We start from the raw sequence: 23,761 nt of genomic DNA on the forward strand, positions 1-23,761 counted from the left end.
CATTGCTCTTGCATTCCTTGCCATGGGACTCGAAAGACTCCGTGTCCCTACCAACCCTGAGACCCAGAACTGGGCTACTAGTCAGACATGGTCACAGCCTAAAATGATGACAAATCCCTTCAGTCTCCTCGTGTCTCAACCTCCCCATCTCGCAAATGGGGTTACGTTAGCTTCACAGACTCCATAGCCGCTCTGAGGAGCAAGTTAATTAAGGTGCAAGCAAAATCATGTGCCATATGTCGTAGGTCCTAGGTATATATGAGTGGTTGCTCTTACTCCCCTTGGTGGAAGAGAGGCTCTGCCATTCGGGAAGGGGCCTGGGGGTGGGGTGCATGGTGGTCAGGGAAAGCAAGTAAAGACTTGTCTCTGGGGTTGAGAAGAGAATCTCGGAGTCCACTTTCTCAAGCCGGACCTACCAGCAATCGTGACCTGTTGCCCTGACCAGAAGGGCCATTGGCCCACTGTTCTCAGGAGCCTGATGAAAAAATTTCCCAGGTGGAAAAACAAAAGGACTCATTGGGCTTGTTGAGAAGCTGGCTGAGGGGCTGGCCATATGCAGGACGTAGGAGCCCATCACTGCCTTCGCCATCCATCCAGTAAGACAGCAACCAGCACTATGGGCCCCAAAGGCCGACTCTTCTCAACAGCACCCCTGGGGCCACCAACGCCACTAGCTTTATCAAGGAAGCTTCAGTTCCATTGGCTGCAGATCTCCACATCTGCTGTAGTTTATACTCGATAAAGCTGACACCCGCCTCCTCCGGCAGTTCAGAGGAAGTTTGCTGAGTCTGAGGAGCCAATCAATCAGTCGACCAATATTTACTGAGAACCTACAGCATGCAGGATCCTGTGCCAGAAAAGCTACCACCACTTTAGAGACCTGCCTTCCTCAGGCCTCTGCTTGGGCTGGAGGGGAGCAATAAGAAAGCAGCATCTATCCTCGGCGGTACACACTGGTGCCAAGTAAACGGAAGAGGAGTTCAGAGGCAGCAGTCACCATCCCGGTCCGAGATGCCAGTTGGAGGAGGCAATCCCTCAGGGACGGGTGCACTTGGGGCAGGGTGAAATAGCAGACGTGAGGGCTGGGGAGGCACAGACATGGATCTGACGCCCGGCTCCCCCATGTCCTGGTTGTGTGACCTTGCAAACCCCTTTTATGCCGAATGACAATAATAGCACCTTCCTCTGTATTGCTGTGAGAATTTAAGTGGAAGCAAGCATGAGAAGTAGGTGGCCAGCACCAGGTACTGGTCTCTGAAAGGCATTTACTGGGAAGTTCCTAAGGGCCGGGGTCTGTGCTGTGACCCCCAAGAGGCAAGCACATCCCTGCTCTCCAGCTGGTCTCACTCAGAGAGGAGACACAGATGTACCCGTGAAGACGGGCAGCCCGCAACCCACACTGAGCCCCTACTTAATAAGTGCCAGGCCCTTTCTGAGTGCTGGAGAGATGGTAAACAACACCAGTCAAGGCCCTGCCCTCATGAAGAGGGAATTCCTACACAGGACACAGATGCTACATAAGCAAACATACAGAATTTCAGGTTCTGGTTTGTGCTGGGAGGAGAAATAAAAATGGATGAGGAGTTAGAAAGGAACGGGACAGAGTGGTCAGGGAAGGCCTCTTGCGAACGTGGCATTTGAGTAGGAACCCAAATAAAGAGGGGAAGTGAGCCACACAAACATCTGGGGGAAGAATGTTCTAGGTAGAGGGAACAGCAAGTACATACAAAAGCTGTGAGGTGGGAATGAGCCTAGACAGCCACAGAGGAGCAAGGTGTCCATGTGGCTACAACAGAGCGAAGGTGACAAGTCGTAGGGGACCAGTAGGTGGGGTGGCAGGAGACAGAATCTCACAGGCTTTGGGAGGGAAAATGTGGGTGCTGTTCTTTCTTAGTGGGATGGGAAGCCTCTGGAGCTGGAGAGTGACATGATTTAAGTTTTCAGGAGATTACTCTGGCTATACTCAGAGAACAGACCGTCAGAGGGCAAAGGGGGAAGCCGGGAGAGAAATCGGGAGGCTACTGTCGTGATCGGGCTGTGGGCGTCTGCAGAGGTGACTGAGGTGGTGAAATGGTCGGCACAGGATGGCGGAAGGTAGATTAACAAGGCTTGCTGGGATTTAACGAATGAGTAGGATTTTGATAAATGGGGAAACAAAGGTGGTCCGGACTGGGCATAACAAAAGAAGTGGGGATATTCCCATGTATTACTAAACCAGACTGTCCAAGGAGCTGTAGGAGGATGGGAGTTAGGTGAGCGGAGCAGCTGCCTGGGTCCCCCACACTGTGGTGAGGCGTTATGTACCTCTTATACTCCGAAGCAGCCCAGGTGTGAGAAGGGCAAGGCTCCCAAGGTATAGGCACACTCAGGCCCAGATCATCCACCCAATGGGGCATCTCTAAGCTTTGATGCGGGAAGCAACCCCTGCAACCACTAGGTGGCGCTCCACACCAGGTCACAAGCTCCAAGTTTGCAAGGGAGACACTGAAACTCATCCAACTTGTCACTGACTTTCTTCAGTCTGGTCAGTTTCTATGCTGCCGTCTCAATTTTTCTCTCATTAATCATACCAAGAACATTCATGATCTTCACATTAAAAATTTATGGCTCTCACAGCCAGACCCTGGAATGAATGACAGGAAAACCTGCTGCTGCAGGGTCACTGGCGGCAGGTAGAGGAGCCTGCTAAATAGAGCTGGCCTTGGACCCCGATGCTGCGGGACGTCCCCACCATCCTGCAGTTTGAGACATCAGGACTCTCCCAAGAGAGCACAGCTTTCCCCAGAAGCCAGTTCTCATTGGGAGTAGGCCCGGTTGGGGTCCCCTCTGTGCCTCCATTCTCCATTTTCCTCCTCAGGGTAATTGATGAGTCCAAGGAGCCTCCATCTGGGAAAACCTCAACACTTCAGAAGCTCCCGGGAACTGGTTGTTTCTCCTAGTCTTGCTTTTCTGACTTCACACTGCATGTATCCTGATCTGGTCTGCAAGCTTCCCAAAGACCCACCAGGTTAAGAGAAATGAGCTGTGGTCCTGTCCCCTATCTGCTTCCCTCCTCACTTCCTGTTGGAGGAACCACAGTGCCCCAGGCTAGATCCCCGGTGAGATGTGCTGGCTCCAGGCGGGGCAACCCCACCAACAGCCTGTACCTAAGCCCGGGGGTGGAGTGGGGGGAAGAAGGCATCATGCACAATGTTTGCTAAATGAATGAGGCCACTACAGGGGCTACTGCACACCCCACTGCCACTCTTCCATATCCTCAGGGGTCTCTGCTGAGGTAGGCAAGGTGTTTCCAACTCAGATGACCCAGAACCAGCAGAGCCTCCAGGCAGGAAGAAAGTACAAACATCAGGTCCTAAAATTACAGATAAGGACACTGAGACGGGTCAGGGGGCTGTCACACTGCCAGGACAGGACCAGAACCTGATTCCCTGGAGTATGGTGCAGAGGTCCTTCCTAGGAGACTGTGAGTGTGTGCTGAGTCCCAGCCAAGAGGCAAAATGCACCGAGACCCCGGCCTCAGCCTGTCTCATGCCCAGACCCCAGCCATGTTCCCCTCCCCGCCTCTGGCCTCTGTTTTTCAGCTCAGCCTGCATCGAGCTACCTGAATCCTTTTTCTAAAATGCTTCTTTCATCATGCTGCTCCCCTATGTGACCTTAAGATTCTTTAGCTCTCTGAGGCCCTATTTCCTTTAGAATGTGGGATTTGGACTAGAAAATGTCTAAGGTCTCTTCCAACACAAGTTTAGCCAAGACTGAGACACGGTGTTCTCATCTCCTAGCCCAGCGGTTCTCAACCAGAAGCAATTTTGCTCCCTTGGAGACATCTGCCAATGTCTGGAGACATTTCTGGTTGACACAACTTGGGGAGGGGAGTGCTACTGGCGTTTTAGTGAGTAGCCATCAGGGGTGCTGCTAAACATCCAACAGTGTGTAGGACAGCCTCCCCTCCCACGATGGAGAACCACCCAGCCCCAAATGTTACTGGAGGCCGAGGAACCCTGCCCTAGCCCCGTCCCATGCCAGGTGTCCCCCCTCTGGCTCTCAACTCCCTGAGGAGGCACCGCCAGAGGAAGAACCTGGTGTGTTCCCTCCAAGGGTGGCTCTGAGAGGGCCGACACAACATGAGAGGGGAAAAGTGCTGAGAAGACTCTATTCAGGGAGCTGGTGAGGGCTGGGGCAGGAGCAGGTAAGAGGCCAATGTCTGGAGTATGAGCGGGAGGAAAGATGAGAGCAGAAAGGTTTGCTGGGAAGAGGGGCAAGAAGACAGAAAGCCAATCTCTGAAGGCAGAGCAGGGTGTAGGGAGAGGGTGAGGTAAGAAGGGGAGAGAGGAGGAGCAGGGAGGGGAGCTGCCCCATGCGGAGAGTGCCAAGCACAGGGAGGAGGCGAGGCCTGCGGTGGCACAGCCAAAGATCAGTGCCGGAGAGCTTAGCTGCTGGCATTCAGGAAAATAATTCTCTTCCAAAACCAGAGAGCTATCTCAGCTGAGATGACCAAGCTATAGTCAGCCCAAGGCAGGAAGAGACCAGGCGAGGCAGGGTGACTCAGGAGGCCAGGACCCAGCCCATGCTAGCATCAGCTGACCCAAGGTCACCAGCCTGGCCTGGTCATCAACCCTCTCTAAGCAGGGGTTGGCCCATGGACCAGCTTGACTATCAAGCCTCCCCTGCCCCTCACCCCTCCCCTTAAAAACCAGGGCATTCCTAAATATTTTCAGTTCAGGGGTCCAAATAAATCCATGTCAAAACTTGAGAAAACAAGTTCCTACTCTTGCATTTGCCCATGGCCTTGATCTTTATGAGGGCTGGGATTTGGGTCTATTTTGTTTAATACTAAATATCCAGAGGCAGGAACAGCGCCTCACCCTTGGCAATGACTTTGGGCTCTTCTGTCTGGGTCACTTCAGAGGGCCATCTCAGGACCACCCTATCACCCTTAGGCCCATCCACCAGATGTACAGCAAATAAGCTGAGGCCCAGTGGGGCTGTAGCCATATAGTGACAAGCACTCCAGATTCACCTCATTTATGAAGCCTGTTGTAATTAGCCAACATCTCCAGAGAATTTTTAGTCATCTTCAGTTTGAACCATATTGATTTGTAGTTTTAATATATGCTTCTGCCATGCATCCTTATGATTTTTCACACAGGCATCCCATTTCTTCAGTGGTGAAGCCCGTAATTTCCCCTTTAAACCAATCTCCCTCCTGAGCTTCAACCCCGACTTGCACACTGCTTAGAGCTCAGGAACAGCCACTTCCAGTGTCCCCTCAACATCCTCTCCCCTGTGTGACCTCCTGTGCCAGGGCTGGACCCAGGGCTGAGCATATCAGGGACCTGCCCAGGCTTCTGTGTAGACTGCTGCCCACCCTCACCAAAACACCAGCACTTCCAGGGCCAAGTTCATGTCTCATCAATTTCTCTTCTACAGTAGGATCCAGAACATGCTATATAAATATTTGTTGGATGCATCAATGGATGGATGGATGGGTGGGTGGGTGGATGGATGGATGGATGGATGGATAGGAGGGTTCGGGAGGGGTGGGCAGGGCCTGAGCAAGCCACAGACTAGCAACAGGACCAGATCCGAATACACAAATGTACTTGAAAAAGAACCTGCCCATGTACTCCCTCTTCCCCACTCCTAGAACCCCCAGTGCCCCAAGTAACTCCCCAACTCCCGCCCCAACTTTGTACACTCTCATTTGCTTGTAAGTCCCCTGTTCCTACTGCCCCAGCCCGCTCGTTACATCACATCCTCTGGCTATTTCCATGCTGCTGCCTCATGTGTCTGCAGAACCTGCTCACCCAACCCTGGCCCCCCACCCACCCTCATCTCCTCTTTGCTTTGCAGGAGCATTTCGAAGACCAGGTCTCAGCATTCTCTATGAGCTAGAGCCAAGTGCAACGTTTAACGGCATTTAATAAATTAGTGGATGTGGAGAATAAAAAAGAAAACCAAAGTGACTTTAATTTCACAGCCCAACAGGCGGCCAGTAATGATCCTGCCTGGCCCGGGAGAAGCCGGCCTGCCAAGAATTTCATCACTGAGAGGAGGGCCGATACGTCAGTGCCAGGAGTGGGGCTGCTACTTTGTATTTCAGATGCCACTTGCCTCCAAGGGGCCCCTACAGCCCATTTATCATCAAAGCTATAAAGGGGTGATGAGGGGAAGGGGGACAATGCCTCTAATTCTGCACAGAGCAAAAGGAAAGGACAAGAGAGAGTCACAAAGCTGCCTTTGCCAAAGTCACCCAACAGGCAGGAGGATCGGGGCACAGAGGGGAAGGTGGCCACTCAGTGAGAAGTCTCCCCTGTGTGAGCTGTCCCTGGCCTCTGATGGAGCACCCCCGGTGCTCACCATCCCACAATACGCTCCATTCCATTTCTGCACAACTCCAATTAGTCAAGAATTCTTTCTTATTAACTTAAAAATCTACTTTCCTATGGCTAACATGCCTCAGTCCTGGTTTTGCCCAAGAAGCCCACCCAGAACAAGTATGGCAGGCCTTCAAATTATTCGAAGGTCAGTATCTAACATACTTTCCCAAGTCTTCTTCTGACTTATTAAAGGGCTTTCAGTTCTTTGACTTTTGAGTCACCCTCTATTGCTCACCTCTGTCCCAAACTGAAAGTTAGATTCCAGCTATGGAGGGAGTAGCACAGAGTATAAAGATACCACTCTCCCCTCCTATACTCTGAGCTTTGTACTTCTAGTAATCCAACCTAAGCCTCCACTGGCTTGGCTGGCAGCCACAGCACAATTCTGGCTCACACTGAGTTTGTGCATAATTTAAAGCCAAACAGCATGATTCCCTGGTCATTCTTTTTTTTGACCCCACACTCTCTTAAAGCCTCCCAACTTCTTAACAACTTCACAGCCTCCAATATCACCAGCTTGCATAGGTGATAGAGAGATCACACCCATATTTCTGAGCTGGATTTTCCTCCAAATAAACATTACATAAAACATTTGCATATCTAAAACCCAGTTACATTTTGATGACTGCAGAATGAGGTTATTTTCTAAGATAGGTCGAGGGGAGAGCATTTCATCAATTCTAAATGTGAGGAACCTTGTGTTTGGGAGCTGCAAATCTCGGTTAATGAAGCTCTTAAATTCCATGTTTCAGAGTCCACTTCTCTCCAGCAAACTTTGTAGTAACATTGAGAACATGGTGAGTCCTCTCCCCAGTTCACCAGAACACGCTATCTGTTGAGAGTGAGTCTTACCGTCTAAAACTCTCAAAGTGCATGGGGATGAGAGCCCGTGATGAGGAGAGCCCATCTGAGACTTTGAGGACAGCCCCTTACCTCCTCCAGTGAGTTGAGGGCCCTGGGCAGGCGGAATGCTCAGTCCCCAGCAATCTTGGCCTCGAGCAAGCTACTCAAAGGGCCTGGTGTCCTCTGACCCCGGTTGGGCAGGACGGGGGTGGGGAGAGAAGGTAGGCTTTACTGAAGTGCTGCCCTCCTATTCGGGCTGCCTGGCCTCAGCATGGAGGGCATCTGCCCTGCCAGGGGCTCACTCCGACCAAGGCATTTGTGAGTTCCAGGGTGACACAGCTCTGGGGGCAAGAAGAATCTGGGTCTGTCCCTGGGCTTCAAAGGCCAGGGCAGAGATGCCGAGATCAGGCCCAGTCCCCAACAGTGCTGATGCCTAGCGAGCAAGGGGCAAGGACTAGACATGGGAAGGAGAGGGGGTATCCACCTGTGCTCTCCAGACACAGCCCCTTGAAACTCTCGTCTTCCAAAACCATTCCCATCTAGGAGAAAGGCTTACAGAGCAACACAGCTCACCTCCCTCACCTCCACCTGCACCCCAGTTCCCAGGCCATCTGGACTCCTCAAACGTGACAGCAGGTCCCAGATCAACTTTCTCGGGTGCCAGAATCTTGCCACCTTCTCAAACAGACCCCTTTGTAAGGAAATGGAAAGGGAGGTAGAGACAGGTCAGAACCCCCCAAAAGGGCCCGAAGTGAGACTGAGACTGCCAGAAGGAACAAAGCCTGAGGAACAGCCCCAGAAAGACCACAGAATGAGGTGCGGCTGGGATGCCAGAGAGCAGCAGATGATACAAAGCACCTGCCAGCCTTGTGAGTAAGGAGCGATCACTCACCGGTCCTCAAACATCGACTCACACCACCACCGCAGGCCTTCTGGGGCAGGCCTCGAGGGGTGGCAGGATTGAACTTTCTTCCCAGTCAAGCACATTCTAGGCCCAGGTGGGGTGGGGAGTAGGTAAAGGGAAGAAGGGACACAGGGGAGCACTTGCAACCCAGCATTCCTAAGCTCAGTCCAGCCCATCCCACTTCTGCTCACTCTTGACAACGGGAGGATGGAGGCCCCAACAGCAAGATTCTGCTCAAGAACCTGGACAGATCATACACGGGTAAGCACACAGCTGTTTTCCATCCCTGTTCAGGAACACACAGAGGAAATGGGCTGAAATGCCGAAGGGGCAAGGGGCAGGCATGGGGAGGAACTTCCCAAGAGGGAGGCTGACAGTCCACTATCCTGGCCCCTCGCTGGGGGTGCTAGTCCCTGAGCTAGTGGGAGGACCACCCTTTGCTGGGAGGGTGGAGGGAGGATGACTCTTGGACGTGTCTTTTCCCCAGATCCAGAACTTGTCAACACCCAACAGGAAACAGCTTGGAGCCTCAGGCCACCCGCACCCAGTGAACTCTCAGGGTGCTAGTGCGGGAAGGGGTGCTCTTTATGGTGTGGGGGGTTGTACATGTAGCTCTCCTTACCTGGGCCCCCACTGGCCATGGCTTCCTGAGCTCCTGGGCCCAGGGAAGAGCCATGGGAGACAGCCTGGGACCATGGTGTGAGGCACTTTCTGAACACCCAAGGTCACCGTAAATTGGGAGGGAAGGTGCCAAGGACTCAGAATAGCTTGTCAGAGGAGTCTGCAGAAAGTGTTTTCCAATCACCAGCATATTTTTTCCCTCTCGCATTTGTTTTACTTTGTGCATCTGGGGAGAAAGACGTTTCTGACAGAATCAAAGCAAAGAGCAATATGTGAAGCCGGGGCTGCCGTGGGAGGCAGGGATGAGCTTAAGAAACCAACCTTCAAAGATCACATTGAAGCTGGGGCCACCTGGGCTTCCCTGAGAGCACAGAACTGTCAACAGCCCAGATCTCAGGACTTGGAGCCTGGGGGACAGGGGTGTGCTGTGCAGCTCGGGCACGCCACTTAGCCTTCCTGAGATGTTTCTCCACAAGAAGACTGAGGCAGGAAAAGCACCTCCCCAGCACGCAGGGACACGGAGAGGATGAACAGGATTATGCCTGCCGAGCACTTTGTGTTCCTCAGAATATAAATATCGTACAAGGCATTGTGCTATTATTCAAACTCCTTGGAAAATGCAAGGGGAATAGGACAAGGATACCTTGAATTCACATCACATCTTTCTGGCAAAGAGCTCAAATGATCTGGGAGACTATAACTCACCCTATATAATGGGGAGAGGTTGAGGCCCACTCTCCCTGAGGCCCCAGAGGTGGAGAAAACTCAGACAGTGAAAATCCGTCCATTGCTGGGTGCCTCTCCTCAGTGAGGCTGCCTCCATTTGCCCGTCACAGAACAGAGACCCTTTAATAACGGAATGAGGACAATCTTCTGTGGCTCAAGTTTGCCAAATCACACTCTATAATTATACATACAGATATCAGAAAAGATCGTGGCTGACAGCCAGGTCCATCTCTGGCCCCAGGACAACCACCCACACACCTTTGCTGCAGCCCTTGGATGTGGCCAACACATGACTGGCCTTCTCTCTAGGGAGCTTATGCCCACAAACCAATTATTTATACTGCCAGCTGGGAGCCGTGTCCACCCACGCCAGGATTTGGCATTTCTGACATGCTTTGTGGGGGACACAGGCCAGTTAAGTTCAGGTCCCTCTGCCAGAGATGGTCTCAGCACCAACTTAAGTGACGTGAGATCCCTCCCCACCCCGTGCCAAACCCTGCCCATCTCTTCATCCTCCTGGTTGAACCAGGAGACCACAGCCCGCCCTCTACTATTCCACATGTGCCCCGCAATTCGGGTTACTCTGCTGAAAGCTGCCTGATGACAGTCTCACCAGATGAACTGTGCAAGGTCACAGAACTCGATAATGGAGGGGCCATGCCTCGCTTCTCCCTACCCACCGCGGCCCGACTTCCCGGCTTAACTCCTCGATGCTGTGCTGGTGGGGGCACTAAAGCACTAGCGCTCACAAGCAGGACCGTGTGCCGGCGCAGTCCTGAGAGCATTGCCTCTTCTGCCTAATTTAACCCTCCCAACCCAGTGGCAGGGTTGTGGACAGATTACGTTTGCCCTCCCCATTTTATAGATGAGAGAACAAAAGCACAGAGAGGTTCAGTGACGAAGGAACAAAGGAAATCTGACTGCAGAAACCGTGTTCTGACCCACTACGTTCCGCGGCTGAGACCTAGGTCATACAGATAAGCCAGAAAGTTGTCACCTAGATGTGTCCTTACTTGGAGGAAGGGAAGTGAGCCATGGTGTGATGGGTGCGAGCGAGGCTGTGGCCTGGAAGCCTACTTGTAGACTAGGAGAGCAGGAGAGAAAAGCCACGGTGGGGACAATAACAGTGGTGGTGATACAGTGGTGAAGAGGGTGACGGTGAGGACAGTGACGGTAATGATGCTGATGATGAAGCTGGAGTTTACTGAGCACATAGCGCATGCCGGGAACGGCGTTAACCTCTTTTTACGAAAACCACACAAGGTAGTTACTACTTTTTCCCCACTTTGCAAATGGCAAAATTAAAGGACTGGAGGTTACTTTATGTATGTCGTCTAAGCTCCCTTGTGGAGTCGGCGGACCTGGGACTTTAATCCAATTTGCTGTGACTCCAAACCCCATGATTATAACCCCTCTGTGCCTACTACAGATCTAAGAAAAATCCCAAATCTCATTTTGTTAAACATTTTTCAACAACTTTCTAGCCCAATCTGAGTCAAGGGAGGTGGAAATGGATGCCCAAGAGTGCAGTGACCCAGAAACACAGTCCAGCTAGAGGGCGGGACACAAACACAGCCCGGCCTGGGATGGGGGGGCAGGGTCTCAGCCTCGGGCGCCTGGCTGGTGGATGACGGCAGGAATGGCACTGTTGGGGAGCAGAGGACAGAGACAGAGTGGAGGGGAGGACGTGTCATTAGGTCACCCTGTCTGTGGGGAGGAGGATACGTCTCAGGTGTACATGTGCGGGGTGAGGGAGGCAGTCCAGCCAAGGTAATCTACCTACTTATCTGATTTTACCAAAACTGTGAAAACTATTGGCTATTCCTCTACAGGAGGAAGTAAAAAGGAACAAAATAAACTAACTTGGAGCTCAATGGAACTTCTTTTTCCAAAAAACAGAAGCGCATATGGAGATAATCACGATGCTGTGCCGTCAGTTTTCTGGAAAGCACTTTCACACACACCGTCTCGGGCACACATTCCCAACAGACTCATGAGGAGCCATGACCCCGTTTATAGGTGAGGATGCTGCAACTGACAGGAGCCAAGCCCTCATCTCCTACGTGCCCATAACATACTTTTGTAGTAAGGAGGGACACAAAGAAATCCACATTTGACCCGCCAGAAAACAAAGCTTCAGAGGAACTCACAGAAGCAACGCAAAGACTTCTCACTGTTCAGAAAGGAACGCCTCACAGGTGCCTGCCCTGAGCTGGCGCCATGGGGCCTTGGTGGCACACAAGAGCAGGAGATGGAGTCCCTACTCTGGGACATCCAAGTCAAATGGACCAGCAATTCTAGGTGGAAAAAAAAGCAGCCATAAGGCAAATAAGCACAGGGGCCAGTGCTGAATATCTGGGCCAGTGAAGGCTGGGCACAACTCTGGCCTTGGAACCAGGTAGACCAAGGTCAAGTTCTCAGTTCTCTCATTTATCAGCAGGGGGAATCTTGGAAAACAACTTCTCCGATTCCTGTTTTTTAAATGAGGGATTAATGGTACCTTCCACATAGAGTTGTAGCCAGGATTAAATGAGATTCATGAAAATAAACTTCACGGAGTCTTGTACAAAGCTATAAATGGGAGTCATTAGTATTTATGGCCTGCAGGCCTCATTCGCCCAGATTGCTGAGACCAGGCGGAGCACCTGTAAGCCAGGGACCATCCTTTGGAGAGAAGTCCTGCGCAGGCTGGGGCCCAGCTGTTCCCAGCCCCCAGCCCCCAGCCCACACTCCCGCAGTGGCTGTGCAGCATGCATCCGCCCAGACGTGCTTTACTCACTCTGAGTCCTCCCATTCCCCAGCCACCCATCTCCGGAAGGCAGCTCGCTTTCCCAATTTGCAAGCCTGCTTTCTTTTGGCAGGGAGCTGCTGCCGTCTGTGCTCTGGACCGTAAAACAAGTTTTCATCAATAAATTAAGATAAGCGGAAAGCCAGCTCAGGAGGAGGCGGGCTGAGGCAGGCGGGCGGTGGGCAAGAAGTCACTCTGTGACCCAGAAGGGACCACAGTGAATCCAAAGCAAGACTGGGACTCACCAGCTCCTCTCTCTGGACCCCAAGGGCCTCACTGGACCTGCGCTTCTCAGAGAGGGGGACTCGGGAAGTTACTGAGCCTCCTTTGGGTCCCATTCCATCCTTGGCATGGGTTAGCAAGTGTCAGTCACAGGTAAGGTCGCGCCTCAGCAATACTTAGAGCCAAAATAATGATCCCAATCACTGAGTTAGCAGAGCTAAATCTAATCAGACACTTGCCTGCCCAGTCACTAACACTAGCAAGCAGCCTCTAAAAATAAAATCGATGTTCTCACTGAGGTTCCTCACTTCTCACCGTGAACCCCTCGGGTCCCCAAATGCATTTTCCACAATTCTGCCTCTCTATCTTACTCACAGCATCTCCCCCGACCCAAAAAGTCTTCCTCTTTTCACTTTTCTCAATCCAACTCAGGGCCTTCAAGGCCCCACTGGCACCTCTTCCTTCTAGCTGGCCAAGCCTGCCTTGACCCCAGCCTAACACTCAGCAGTGGTTCTGACTATCTGACCACTCATCAGCTGTAGAAACTTCTCTCACCTGGCTACTACTGACCTTTGCTGGGGTGTAGCCAGCCTACAAACAGCTGCACAGGACTGGAGCCTCCCTTGATCCTTCTCTGCATTTCCCTGGCATCATGCTCAGTGTGGGGCACAGCGAGGACCCTGGTTATCGACAGCCTGGTATCAACTCTGTGAGCTCTTCCATGGGAACATGGAAGCTAGGCAAGTTTTTAGCTCAGCCACAGGACTGCCTCCTCACCCTGGCGTGAAGGTACTCAACCCCCTTCTGTCCCTGACATGCGTAAAGAGGCCAGAGCATATGGCAGGAGAAGGGCCATCTGTCCATCCACCACCACACATGGAGATGTATGTGGCTCCGCATATGTTCAGGAGTTAGTGGACAGAGCAGCGTGATGGACCCCACACAGCACAGCGCACTGGCCACGCGCGGCTAATGGCCGGGAAATCCTGGGCAAGTCGGCTCATTCACTCCTCTGACCCTGAGTTCCCCCACCTATAAAAGGAAAGGTTGAACCTAATAATATGCCAAACCCCTTCTAGCCCCAAGATCCCAGGATTTCACTGCTGTTCACTCCTCGCCCTGGCTGTGTAAGATAGGTAAGATACTGCAATTGGTCCATTCTACCCGGAAGAGGCTGAGGCTTTCAGGGCTGAGTGACCTGCCCATGAGTTGGGAGGCTGGAACCCACCCCTGCCTCGCTAAGAGTGGCCCTAATTCTCTTAGGGAAGGGAGCAGGAGGGAAAATGTCAGGCCCAGAGCTAGGCCTGTGAAGAGCTGTGTGATTTAGCCCCGCCCCTTTATGAGGTGACATCATAATCCAAATCCCCCAGGTAAGAAAATGGCAGCTCAGAGATGAGACTTGCTCAGGGTTCCACAGTCAGGGGCCCTGTCTGATGCCAATTCAGCACCCTGCCTCGGCAATCGACCATCTAAATACACCCAAACAGAGAGGGAGCAGATGGCAAAGTTTCAGGCCACAATGACATTAAATCGAGACTGCTAATTACACCCCAACCTGGATATAAATCAGAATCGATTACTTCTGAGTCCAGGCGCTTCCCACACCTGGAAGGAGCAGAGTACTGTGAGGCCTTTGATCAAATCCAGGCTAGGGGAAGCCTAGCCCCAAGGCAGATCTCAATGGCCCTCCCTCCTGCCCTCCCATCCCAACTTCTGGCAGCCTTACACCACACACACACACACACACACACACACGGATCAGCACTCCCTCTACCAAGACAAGACCCAGAGGGAGAAATGATGCCATTTTATAAAGGGCAAACAGGGGAAATAATGTATATGTTAAATTATGAGCTAGCAAGAGGAGCTGAGAACAAAGTTCAATGAACGGAACAGAAACATATTGACAATAGCAAAAAGAAACAATTACTACGCATTTTCATATGAGATCCTGAGGAACACATTTGCTCTTGCTTTTGCTTATTCAACAGAAAAAAAAAGGAGCAGTAGCCAGGGAGGGATGAGGACACAGCAGAATGCAGACGCCTGCACTTTGTGGCTCCGCATTTCCCTGAAGCTCTCAAAAGAGTGGTTTTTGAGATACAGGCTGACACAGGAGTCAGAAGACATAGAAAGCGGGGAGATCTAGGGTACTGCCTCCACGAAATAGACACCCTCAAATTAACAGGAAGAGGTACCACTCCCATTCACTTGGCAGGTTTGCAGTTTTAGAAGTACAAGTTTCTAAAAAAGAGAAAGAGAAAAGATTTTACTTGGATTTGGAACTTTTAAGGTTCATGGCACCAGCTGCTCAGGGGAGCTAAAGTCTGGCTTCATTTCAGAAAAACTCTGACCTCTTTTGCAAAAGTGAACCTCCAGGCCAGTCCTGCAGATTGCGCCCCTTCTGCAGAAAGCAGGGCACCAAGGCTCAGCCAGTGTCAGGACCACTGCTGTGGGAGGGCGCATAATTCCACACCAGAGGTTCAACTGTCTTGTAAAGCAACATATCATCGGTCTGCAGGCATGACATTGTGAATGCTAGAAATGCAGGACTCAGGTGGGGATCTCACCACCTGCACCAGGTGCACCAAAATCATGGTAGCAGCTCGCCACCGGGCACCCATGCTGCCTCTCAGGTCGCAAGATGCCTGAGAGCCTTTGCTTGCACTGGAAGGCAGATTACAGCCTCCCAGCTGGTAGGCAAATCACTCAGCCTCGAAGGCCTGCAGTCAGTAATTCTTTTCCATGGTGTCATATGCACACTGAATAACACCATCTGCATCAGGATATCTGTCCAGTCTTCTGGAAATGTGCTTCTCCACCATGTCCCTATCTTGGGGATGTGTTCCTCCATCTATTCTTCCATCAGGAATCAAAACTTGGCTCTGAGCTCTTCAGAGCTTGGAGCTCTGAAGTGAACACCTGGGCTCTGGATCCCAGCTCTGCCCCTGCTCTGTCCATTAACTCATGGGCTGGATGACTTCTGCGACGGTGACTCCTCATCTGTACAATGGGGATAATACTGCTATCTCCCCAAAATACATGTAAGTACTTACCTTAAAAGTTTGAGAGGAGTAAAAAGAATAAAACTTCTAAAGTTCTTAGAACAAGAACAAGGCCTAACATCATAAATGCTTACTATCACCATCATCATTGTGACCCATCTCCATCTCCCCGTCTCAAATCCTTCAGCACCTTGCAAATTTCCCCCATCCACCTCGTCCTCCCCATGCCTACGGTGCGGTTCTTGGCCTCCTCTCTTTGGCTTGAATGCTGGGAAGCGCTGATGTTGATCATCCCGCCTCCTGTCACTGTCACAATCGAAATGCTCTCCTGGAAGCACATCGCACCTTCTCTTCCAGACCCTGGGGGGCTCCTGCAGCCAACAGGATGTGGCTAGAACCCCTCAGCATTTCATCTGAGACTCACAGGTCACTTTTTCACTAGCAGCATGCCACTATGCCCTACATTCCTGGGTACTCATCCCTCTGTGATGTACCCACATCTTTGGCCTGTATGCCTCACCTCTAGCTCTTCCCCCACCAGCCAGGCCCTTCCCTTCGCCCCCTGCCGTGAAGCAAAGACCCCTTCCCACGAAGGGTCGATGACCCCATCCTCCCTTTCTTCCTCCTCTGTGCACTAGAAGTACCTGCCACCTTCCTCACAGCACCTAACATGTTTTGCAGAATGAACGGATGCTCAATCTTGTTGGTTTTACCTAAGTCATTCTTATTTTCATCCCCTAAAGTGCCTCACATCAAGCAGGCTCCCAGGAGATATTTTTCTTGCCTGTTTTCACACAGGCAAGCTCCCAGCAGCATGGGAGTAAAATGGTACAACTTGTTCTGTGTAGCACCCAACTGGTACCCTAGGGAAAAGGACACTCATGCTGTCAAAGACAATAAAGATCAAACAAGTCCCACCTCTGTGAGTACCAAGTGCATCCAAATTCTTTAGTGGCACATAAATGTTGTCATATCAAATGCAGCTACATTCTGACTCCGCCCCCCAAGGCATGTGATCACAGGGACTACCTGTGTGCTTCTTCTGTGTGGCTCATTCACGCCATCATCTTGCTTTCTTTCCATAGCCAAGAGCAAGCACCTACACCAAGAGCCACGTCTACCAGCGGTGGGACCTCACAGGATCTCAGTGTGCTGAGGGACTGTTCCAGCTGACCAGGCACAAGTGAGGCAGCCCCTCCCTGGGCTCCAGACTCATGCATCCACTTGCCTTCTGGTTCTCTCCACTTGGATGCCTCATAAGTATCTCACACTTAAAAAGTTCACAACAGAAATGCTGATGCTCGAGCCACAGAACTCGAGTCACTAGTGACTCTTTGCTCTCCGTCATGTCCCATCATCCACCAGCAAGTCCCGTCAGTTCCCCCTCAAATTTGTCTCCAGTCCATCCATGTCTCTCCATCTCCACTGCTATCATTGTCTCGTCTTTGAACTTCTGCAATCATTCTCTGTTTTCTCAGCTGCCACTCTCGCCCGTCTATAACCCATTCTCCACGGAGCGGTCAGAATGGTCCCTGTTCAAATTTCCAGTGGTTCCTCTTCACAGCCTTAGTGGGAGGGGAAGAGGAGGCGATAAGAATCAGCTTGTCTGAAGTCTTGCTCACAAATGCCAAATGGCAGCTCAAATCTCAGTGGAGGGGTCAAGGCTCCCTCTACCCTCAGTCACTCCCTGGAGGAGATGACAAGCTAAACGGCCCAGGCCAGGAATGTTCACTGAGGTCCCTCCCTCCAGGCATCTAGGGCCTGCTTCTCCTTCCCATCCCAAAGGAGGGGACACCAGGGAGATTTCGAGGCTCAGAATATCTCTTTGGGTAGGACATATCCTGGGCCCAGAGCACTCAGACACAGTGACACTTGCCAAGGCTCTTCCTTCTCCCTTCTGTGGGCTGGGACATCAGGGTACAGACTCAGCTCAAGTCAAAGTCAGGCTGCCCCTGCAGATGGCTCAGCTCTCAATCAGCTCTTAAGACCCGGTACTTGCCAATACCAACCCAGCACCCCCTCCTCCTTGTCTCCCTCAATTATTCCTTCTAAAGCTACTTTTACCCTGCCATTTCCATGCTCAGGAGCTGCACCAGCTCCCTGCTGCCCATATGAGGAGTCCAAACCCTCCAGCCTAACAGTGAATGTCCTCCATCAGCTGACCGCAGGCCCATCTCCCAGCATTCCCCACTGTGAGCTGTTTCACTAGAGCAAAATGAAGTGAGTTCCATCATCACCAAATATCCCCTTGTTCTTGCCAAGCCTCTGTCTGGCAGACCCTCCTTCTCCTGATTCACCCTGCAAGACCAACTTAGATCTTCCTCCTTCAGAGGTATCTTTCTCTGGTGAAGAGCATTTAAAAAAAAAAAAAAAGGGAATAAAATCCAATACTCTCCATTTCTGGGCACCTGCAGCAGAAGTCCTCTGTCTAAAGTCTCCTGACTTGTTATACTTGGTGATTAGAAAGGAGCTGTCACAGCAGGTAGAAAGGGCACCGGATGGGGACAGAGAGCAGGCTAGCTCCAGAAACCCTGACGAGATGCCAGCCAGAGGAGATGGGAGGCAGCAGCAGAGGGGCCTGCCTTTTAACAGGAGAGCTTGTTGGGGATAATTTATTCCCATAGTGTCTCAGCGGGTTTCAGCTAGTTGAGTTTATAATGGAACAAGCAGTCACTGTTGTTCTTGGATGCCACGGCTCTGGCTCCGTGACGGGGGAGTGAGCGCCACAGAGAGACAACAGCCATAAAGCAGAGAACAGCCCATCAAGGTGGCGACACTCCACAGGGACCAGATTTTACAGTCTTGGTAAGGGGAGGTTCCAAGAAACCCATGAGCATGAACTCTGAATCACAGTAGGACATAGAGTGGGAGCACCAGCTCAGGGAAGGAAGGGGGTCAGACCTGGAGGAGAAAGTCAGGCCAGAACCCCAGGTATTTGAAGGGGAGGAGCGAGCACTTCCTACATGACTGGCAGCAGAGAACTGCCTCCCAGCTGCCCCCAGAGACCTTTGGGGGAGGGGGGAGTAAGGAGATAAGCAGGGCTAGAAACCTACCTTTACTCTGTAAAAAGGGCGAGGTATTATGCCTCCAGCAAATTGGAGTGGGAGCAGGAAGCCACAAAATTCAGTGAACTACCAAGGGGGAGCTCTCTGCTTTTACTTACAAGAGCCATTGGAACCTTGGTGGGCAGGGCTTCCTAACTCAGACTGTGGAGAGAGCTGACAGCTGGGGCTTGTAGAAGGACCCCAACCTTCGATGTTGGCTGTTTGGCACCTTTCACCCAACTCGCCCCTGATATTCAGCAAAGCCAGGTTCACCTGGGCCTAAGCTATTTTCCGGAGACACATAGCTTCTCATTAGCTACAGGGCTGTCCCAGAACAGGCCTCCCTGTGGGACAGCCATTTTGGACAGACAAACACAGCGGAGTGCAGTCTGGATTTCAGGAACTGGCCCTCCTTGGGTAGACCCCCTTGAAGTCCAGCTCCATGATAGCTGCTCTGCACCAGGCAACGTGGAGTAGTCACGACTTTGGGGTTCTTCTGTGGTCCCCTGGAAGAGTTAACCTGGCCTCAAAGTCAAGATCAGGGGCGCCGCTAGGGAGCTTATCTGACCTCCTGAAGGGATTAGCACCCAGCTCAAGAAATGCCAATCAGCCAACAAGGCCGAATTTAACCTCAATCATGCCTCCCAACCCTCGCCAGGGCACTCTCAAAATCGACAATTACGCTAGAGGCAGCTCGCGCTGCAGCCCGTCATCGGCTATTTATAACCCACTCGCCTTCTGGGGAGAACCAGACACCTCCCATCATAGCGAGGTGCTGAGCGCCAGGCCTGTGGCCTTGGCCTTGGCCTTAGGGACTCCACCACACTGGGTTGCTCCTGCTAGGATTCCTGCAGGAGCGCCTTCCCCAGGTTCCCAGTGGCCCTGCCCTGTCATCCACGAGGAACTGAGTCCTACGTTCAGCAGAGTCTTACATCTCTTGGGCAGTTCCATCATCACATGTGGCTTGGCTCCTCCGACCACTCTCACCAGCTCACTGATGGGCCTCAGGACCCAGCTGTCCCACCCCCTCCAGCCGCTGGCTCCCCCAACTGCTCTATTCTTCCTTTCTCATTCCTTCATCACCTCCCTGGCTCCTGATAACCCAACAAATCTGAAGAAAGGGCAAAACAACAAAAAGGATGGACACTTACATAAACTAGCCTTGAATAATGGGGACAGGTCTAGTCTTGGATGCAGGTCTCCCCACCTTCCGTAAAAGCAGTGGCTGGATGAATAATAAACTGAGGTCCATCCAGACAATGGAACAGTATTCAGCAGTAGACAGAAATGAGCTTTGGAACCATGAAAAGACATGGAAGAGAAAAAGCCATACTGAAAAGACTACACACTGCATGATTCCAATCATAGGACGTTCTGGAAAAGGCAAAACTATGCAGACAGTAAAAAGATTAGTGGTAGTCAGGGTTTGCACAGAGGATTTTTAGGGCAGTGAAATGGTAGATACATGTCATTATACATTTGTCCAAATTCACAGAATGCAGACCAAAAGTCAATCGTAAAAAAATAAATAAATAAAAAAACTATGGACTTTGGTTATGATGCATCAACGTAGGTTCATCCTTGGTAACAACAACAACGCAAAACAAAATATTATGGTGAGTGGTGCTGATAATGGGGGAGGCTACACATGTGTAGGGGAGAGGGGAGTATATGGGAAATCTCTGTACCTTCCTCTCAATTGTGTTGTAAACCTAAAACTGCTCTTAAAAAAAATATCCTCTTAAAAAAAAAAAAAAAAAGAGGTAGGCAACAAGCTAACATCCCTGCCTAGAAGGATGTAACTGGCAGGAGAAAGACTGTCTTCAGCTTAAGGAAACTAAAAGAAGCAGAAGCTCATACCTGAGATACTAAAGGGGGTATCCAGCTCTGTTCCTACACGGTCCATACCACTACTGAACCTTACTCTCAACTCTGAACCAGTGAGAATGCCTTCTTCCCAACCCCGCCATAGCCTCAAGGGTTCATTGATTTGCCTGCACAAAGACCTCATATAAAGTATGTTTGTCTAAAAGCTAGTTGCCTTACCTAAGGGTAACCTAAAGGGAAAGGTTCTCTGACTTCCAGGTTATAGGCTAGAAACCCCAAGATCTTTCTGAAAGCTGGCCATTTTTCTGACACGGAAAAAGGAAATTCCATTGGTGGTCCTATGAAACTATAACAGGTCCCTTGCTACTTTTCCTATACCAGCTTTCAATGGCCACATCCCTTTGGGGTGGCACAGGGACAATCTCATGAATATGGTGGCAAAGGGCTGAGTAGGGAGAAAGTGCTAGAGAAAAGTTTAATAATAGAGCTGGGTTGGGCACAGCCCGGTTCCTTTTTCAGTTGCCCTGACCGGCTGCTCCCATTACGCGATGTGGCTATGGGCAGAGCGAGTCAGCTGCTATGGAGACTCAAACCCAGGTCAGCCCGGGGGCCACGTCTCCTCAGGCCACCTCTGTGAAGGGTCCACATGCTGCAGTCAGATGAGGCCCATGCACAAACTCACTGGGCTCACCTAACACAGCCTCTCTATAAAAAGCCCAGAGCTGGCGGGGCAGACAGAGCCAGGCCGGAAGCCCCAAGGTTGACTGTCCTGCACCCATCAGCCCTTTAGCCCAGCCACGTGCTTCACTCCTCATTGTCTCTCTTGACTTTAGACTGCTATTTTGGGCTCTGGGGGACAAAGGGGAGCTGACGACTGCAGCAAGAAGCCCACATGGTGGGCAGGTTGGCGTCAGAGCAGCTCTCCTGGCAACGGGGCAGCTGCTGCCCTTCCTCTAGCCTCTCCCCTGTCCCCTGGAAACCAACAAATACAATCCACTCAACAGTCAACACACATATGTACACGGAGCATCCACTCCATGCACTGGTTACAGACTGCAGAGAGAAATGTCCATATGAAAATATGTGGTACATGACTGTCACTGGGCTGTTAGTGGAAGCTGACTCAGAACCAGTATTAAAGGGCAAGACTGGGGAAAAGCATGCTTGAGAGCATAGCTTCTGTCAATTCACAGTTCATCTGTGACTTATTTTTCATATCTGTTAAAAAGGTTTACTAATAGTACCCCCTTCAGGGTTGTCACGAAGCTAAAATAAGTTAATGTACAAAAAGCACTTAAAACAGTGCCCGGTATCTAGTAAATGCTCAAACAGCACTGGATACTGTCGTCACTGCCACTACCATTATCGCTATTACCATTGCCATTGCCATTGTCATCAGGATAGACAAGATGGAACCCAAGTCATTCACTTTAGCTCTCTTTTTGGTGGAGAAATGTGTTGAGCGTTTGGTCTGGGGCCTGGAATTCGGGCACAGGCTAGCTCAAAAGGCTCCTACAAACCCGATCCAGGGGAAAGGCAAAGCCGAGCACCGGGGTCCAAGTCTCTGTGGATCTGCAGACCATTTTCCCTCGCTTCTCCTCACTTCTAAAATGAGAAGATGCCCTCTGAATTCAGGCTTCCAATGAAGGGATGTGAAGAGCGGGAGGAAGGAGGGCACCTAAGCATTGGAGAGATTTGGAAAAGCAGCTTGAGTCCTGAAGGCAGTCAACACCTGGTCCACAGAAAGCAAGGCAGGGCCTGACAGAGGGGTGGGCCTCTGCCAAGCCTGGGCTTCAAAGATCACTACAACTGTCATCATCCAGAAAACGAGGCCCAGGCACTGGGCTCTTGGCTGGGTATTTTAGGTGCATTATTCTACTTAACTCTTACACAAGTCTGAGGAGGCAGACTCTATTATCCAAGACCTATCAGTAGGGCCAAGGTCAGTTCCTAGTTCTTTCTGACTTACCCCTACAGTCTCCTGCAGGGCATCAGCATCACCCAACATTTCTGACATTACAGATGCCCAGGGCCCACCCTGGACCTGCTGTGTATCAGAATCTCCAGAGCTGAACCACCCATCTGCCCAGCCAGGAGCGGGCTCCACTGGGCTGAGCTATAGCAGCCAGAAAATCCCAAGGGACATGCTGCCCCTAGAGACGTGACATGCTGCGACCTCTCCCCACCACTCCTCAGGAATGAACACCCCATCACCATTACCAACTGGCATCCCAAGCCTTGTGATAGGGCTCTTGGGGGCAGTGACAAGATTCTAATCCCCACCTGGCACTCTCTGGACCTTTAATGTGGAGTGACTATTTTCCACCTCAGTTGATCCTAGGCTGATCGTTGGCCTGTTCTCTCTGGGCTGCAGCATCATTGCAGGTACGCTCTGTCTGTGATGACGGTCTATGAATTCTACATGAGCTATGAAAGTCGCAGCAGCTGCTGCTGCAGTGGACAAGCTCATTAAGCACTTATTTGTGGCAGGTCCCCATCCTTCAGACCATTACCTCACTGCATCCCCACTACGACTGACAAAATGGGTATAATTATCATCCCTATTCACAGATGAGAAACCGAGTCTCAGAGAGATTAAGGAACTCGCCAAGTGAGAGGCTCGACAAGTCAAATCCTGAATCCAAGATCTTAAGCACCAAGCTCTTGGATCTTTCATGAGTGATTACTCATTAAGTAATCTCAATGAGTGATTACTCACTGAGCCAGCAGGCAGCATCATAAGCAATTGAACAGCCTTTACTGCCTATTTCTATCATCTTTTTGTTTGGTTTTCTTAGAAACTTGTATCTGTTCAGAATAGGCTGTGCCTGGTGGGGAGAGTGACTTTAGCAAATGAAGCAGGAAGACAGGGACTCAGTAGATGTCCCAGATGTGTTATGAACCACTCTCTGAGTCACAGGAGCACTCTGACAGGCAGGACAGATCCGTTGAGCCTCCATTCTCCAGATGGGGAGAATAAATAGGGTAGTCAAGCAGCTGGCTCATACAACAATCGCAGCGATGCAGGAGAGTAGGACAAACCAGTCTCCCAACACCAGTTCAGAGCCCACCATGTAATTGTGAAAACCCTCTTCTAGACTGCCCTGAAACAGTTCCGTCTCCCAACCTTTGCCTTCCCCCCAAGACAGGTGTCCATCAGCCCATAGAGGGAGAAAGTGACAAGCCCCAGCGGCCCCACACAGCCCCACAGGAAAGGGTCCTCAGCTCAGCCCGAGAGGCACCTCTCTCCACTCCCTTCAGTTTAAAATAGGCCATGAGGATGCCTGCCAAGATCCAATGCTCTTGGCAAACAGGAGGGTTATATTTCTGGCTACGCACCGCTGGACTGGGGAAGGCTTCCCAAACCAACAGCTGACTCCGGCTGTGATGACAAGACGATCCTG

General features: G+C 51.2%; 1 protein-coding gene and 1 long non-coding RNA gene across 3 annotated transcripts in view; both read right to left on the reverse strand.

The window, feature by feature from the left end:
* Positions 1 to 22,257, reverse strand: LOC120607319 (uncharacterized). Its single transcript, XR_005654135.1, has 4 exons — positions 22,248 to 22,257; positions 13,646 to 13,655; positions 11,459 to 11,461; positions 1 to 1,279 (listed from the first exon to the last, which is right to left on the reverse strand). It is a non-coding gene; the product is annotated as an uncharacterized LOC120607319 (long non-coding RNA).
* The window catches only part of TSPAN9 (tetraspanin 9), a 183,358-nt gene that overhangs the window by 5,756 nt on the left and 153,841 nt on the right, over positions 1 to 23,761 (reverse strand). The window lies entirely within an intron of this gene.

This window comes from Pteropus medius, unplaced genomic scaffold (assembly GCF_902729225.1).
Source record: "Pteropus medius unplaced genomic scaffold, Ma_sr-lr_union100, whole genome shotgun sequence".
NCBI lineage: Eukaryota > Metazoa > Chordata > Mammalia > Chiroptera > Pteropodidae > Pteropus > Pteropus medius.